The sequence below is a fragment of the Sarcophilus harrisii genome, chromosome 4 (genome assembly GCF_902635505.1).
Source record: "Sarcophilus harrisii chromosome 4, mSarHar1.11, whole genome shotgun sequence".
Lineage (NCBI taxonomy): Eukaryota > Metazoa > Chordata > Mammalia > Dasyuromorphia > Dasyuridae > Sarcophilus > Sarcophilus harrisii.
The window spans coordinates 150059791-150064122 of NC_045429.1; the positions used below are offsets into that span (position 1 = coordinate 150059791).

Genomic DNA, 4332 nt, shown 5'->3' on the forward strand with positions numbered 1-4332 from the left:
CTATCTACTATTTAGGATTGAGGGAGGATAGTAGACAGCACAATATAGGGAAAAGAACATTGCTATTTACCAACTGTGTGACCCTGAGCAAGTCATTTAAACTCTGTGAGCCTCAGTGTTTTCATATGTCAAAAAAGTGATAAGAATTCTTGCACTGCCTATAATTCTTAATACAGAATCTGGCATATAGCAAGTGTTTAACATACTTTTTTCACTCTCTCCTTTTGTTCATTCATACCTATCTCAAAGGGATATTACAAGGAAAGAGCTTTGAAAATTTAAAGATACTTTACAAATGGTAGTTATTATCATCATCAATATCATCAGGAGGAGGACAGAAATGTAAGGCGAAAGTACCAGCTCCAGTCTTCCCCCTCCAGTGATGCTATTTGCCACAGTGAGGCTTAATGACACTTCAAAGAAATTTGCATGGCCAAGAACTACTTAACTGGGCCTTGAAGTAAGGAAGTTGAAAAGAATTTGATTTGCCCTTATCCAACTAAGAACAGAGAACAAATCTTATTTTAAAAAAGGTTTTAACAGCCTTGTGAGTAACCCCCCTTCTATCAACTAAGTATAGTGAATCCTCATTAACTAGACAGCTGAAAAATTCTCTCATCCTTCCTTTTTTTATTCCCACAAGCTTAACAGAATGCCAGGAACAGAGTGTGTATTTTAAAAGATGCTTGTTGATTGTCTGACTAATTAGCTCCATTCCCCTTCCTCCATATTTATCCTGGGAAGAAAAAGCCATAATAACAGAGTTTGGCAAAGAAACATCCAAAAGCAATTTGGTGGTGAAATAAAATGCCAGTAAAGTAATAAAGACATAACTGTAAGAGGTGTCACAATCCTCTCTAAGATTTCTTTCCAGCCCTAAACTTGATCATGCAAGGTAAGGAGATAACTTTACCATTAACACTTTATCTTCTCTGCTTCAAAACTTTGTAGTACAAAGACACTGATTAAATATGATTGGAATAAGACTATATAAGGGGAAAAACCTTTCTAACAACCAAAGGTGTTGAAAAGTATAATGAACCTCTTAAGAAGGCAATGGGTTCTTCCTCACTTAGTGAAGTCCTAAGGTTCTATGGCAACTTATTAGATAGCTACAGAGAGAATTCTTGTTCTCGTACATATTGAGCAAAATGAACTGTAAGGTCTCTTTTAGGTCTGAAATTCTATAAATCTGTGATCATAAGATAAAACTGGGCATTCAGATGAAGTGAAAGCTCAAAGTTGAGGAGACAAAAAAGATAAAAATGCAGAGCTAAAACCACATGTTTCTTTGTTCTGCTCAAAAGAGGTCATTTGAGTTGAATGCCTCATGGGTTATAGGGAATTTCTACATTTATACTAAGGATTTAAGCAAATCAACCAATTGATGCTAATGTCATAGTCATAGAATCTGTTCCTGGGAGAAATGTTGTTATTAACACTAACTGGGCTTTAAGACAGTCTATATTTTAAAAAGTGAAACCCTTGGTAAAACTTATTTGAATGTTGCCTGTATTGTTTTTAATGTTTTATTTAATAATACACTTTTACCATGTGATTCATCAAGATTTTGCATCTAGAGGAACTGAAGTTTCAGATGTCTGCTTGAATTTATAGAGGATGTGGTGCAGTAAAGACTTTAACTGATGCAATCATTAATTTATTTAAGCAAAATAAGATCATTTATGTGCTTGGATATGGAAAGATAATAGGCAAAAATCAGGTCACAATCTGATTTCATCTCTCAAGTTATCAATACAAGGAACAGGTTCAAAGATATTTTCCTTCCCTATACTTGTGACTGGTGAAGATAAACATTGCATTATCTAGAAGGTGCTTTATCCTTTAAAAAATGTTACAGAAAAGATTTTATTATTGGTGTGGGAATATGTTCATTTTGTCAGTGACAGTACAGATGCAATTACAGATAAATTCTTGGGTCATGTCAATAGTATGTGAATTGATAGGGATATTTCTAAAAGTTTTCAGCAAATCCTTCAAAAACATGAATGTAAGTTTTTAAAAAGTTAGTGGAGCTTCCAAAAACTTAAAAGGAAAATTGAAAAGGCAAGTGAAAGTGTTTCTAGTAGAAAATGGAAGTTACCATTTGTTATTCACTTTTGGTTTGCTTTGCTTTATAACCATTCACCAAAATTTGGGACTGAAAGAACTTGGAATAAGATGCAGAAGTGTCCTAGTTAATGCTAAATTCTAACCCTCTGTTATCTACTCTCTTGGAGATTGTAATTGCTGGTCCCAACCTGGTTCCCAAACTAGAAGATTATTTATTTATTTATTTATGTTAAAGGAGCAGCCAGCCAATGGTATTATAAACACTGAATACAATCATGTGCTATATACATATCCTGAAGTTGTGTAGGTTGGCAAATCAGATGAACAACTGAAAGATGGAGTATTAAGTACAAAGTTGGATATTTCCTTTTGGTACCAATAACAGAGCTAAGATTAATGCTGCACAAGTGGCATGGTAAAGATCTGGGGTCAGAAGTCAACAGTCAGAATATCTGAAGCACATATTCTAGAGACAGAGCCTGGAGAAATGGTCAATGAAGCTATACTTGCTTTGGAGTATAGATCATCCTGTGAAGATGTTTTTGGAATCAGTCATGTTCATCCAACTGTATCAAAAGCTTTCATTGAAGCAAACCTAACTGCATCATTTGGCAAAGCAATAAACATTTAAAGTGAAATGTCATCTGTTTATGCATTTATATCTACTGCCTGAAAGCTTTTGTGGAGAACATTTAATGTAAAAGGCTTCTAAGGTAGAAGGCTTATAGCTTGGAGAATATATAGGACTGAATTAAGTAATGTTTTAATTCAGATGGTAAATATTTTAAAAATAAGTATAAAAATAAAATTGGGGGATTATATTAAAGTTTCCATTTTTAAATCTATTTGAAATGTCACTACTTTTTTGTTTGTTTAAGGTACAAGTTTTGTTTTTCCTTTGTAAAGACTCTCTTATGGTAATACAACAAAGAACTAAAAGAGATTCCTATTTATTGTTTCCTTTATACATACATAATCACAAAATTTTCTATGAAGTTATGAAAAAATACTTCTGAAGTATGTATGACATAAAATTTCTATGGATTCTACAACAAAGTATTGTCTAGATAATACTGGTGATGTAGATTACAAAACCATAAAATGAAAGCTTTTTAGCTTTCATGTGAGACAGAAGTTATTTGCTCAGTTAATCACTGATCCGTAAGTTGTCATAAGGTTCAGAGAAACAGAAAAAAATATATCAGAAACAGAATAAAAATGACATCATTACCAGAAATGAAAATAATTTTGTCCAACAAAGAGTTAAGAACAAAGTGAAATACAAGAGAAAAGGTATAGGATTGAGAGAAGAATTCTGCAAAAACAATAAAAAGTCACAAAGGAAAGTCTAAAAACAACACTAGAGACTGGGGTCAGGTGCTGAAGATACATAAATCTATGGAACAGGAATGAAAACTATTGGTGAATACTTTGACTTTGAGAATGAATTTATAATAAAATGTTTATTAAACACTGACTAAATTGGGCATTATGCTTGATAAGAGAGAGATAAACGTGAAAAGCAAGACAGTCTCTGCCCTCATGGAGTTTACACTCTACTGAAGAAGGGAGAGTAACATGCACTTTAGATAAGTCATTAAAAGAGATATAAGTAGTACACACAAAGTAAACACAAAGCAATTTTGGGAGTGGGATGTGCTTACACTAAAAGGAGGCTGATTAGGAAAAGAATCAGGTAGGAAGCTAAACTGAACTATGAAGGGAACTAGGAATCTAAGAGGCAATGAGAATAATGAAAAACCTGGAAGACACAATTCCTGGATAATTAATAATCAACTTATTAATTAGACTAGCTGATAATCAATGAAGTGATAATCAGTGGTTTCTCATTAGTTACCTCGAACAGATCAGGGTAGCAGTGTGAAACAGGAAGGTGAAAAGAGATACATTCCTTTCCGTGTTTCTCATCACCCTCAAATAAATATAATCTCCAAAGATACCAAAGGATAGTCAAATCAAGTCAACAAGCATTTATTAAGTACCTATTATGTGTCAAGCATTGCATCTACAAGTACTGTGCATGTATCACCCACCAGGTGTTAGGCATTGGGGATACAAAACATGGTGTCAGTATTCAATCATAATAGCACTAACTAGGAAAAGCCAACGGATAAAGAATGTCCAAGAGAAGGATGTGGTCAAATGCTTCAGAGAGAACAAAAAGGATGAAGTCTTCAAAAAAATAGACTAGTAGATTTAGCAATTTAGTAATCACTGATAATTCTGAAGGGAAAACTC

The 4332-nt window shown here is 33.5% G+C and overlaps 1 pseudogene; it reads left to right on the forward strand.

Moving 5' to 3' along the window:
- The first annotated feature begins 295 nt into the window (after positions 1 to 295).
- Positions 296 to 2869, forward strand: LOC111720705 (annotated as a pseudogene).
- Positions 2870 to 4332: the final 1463 nt, after the last annotated feature.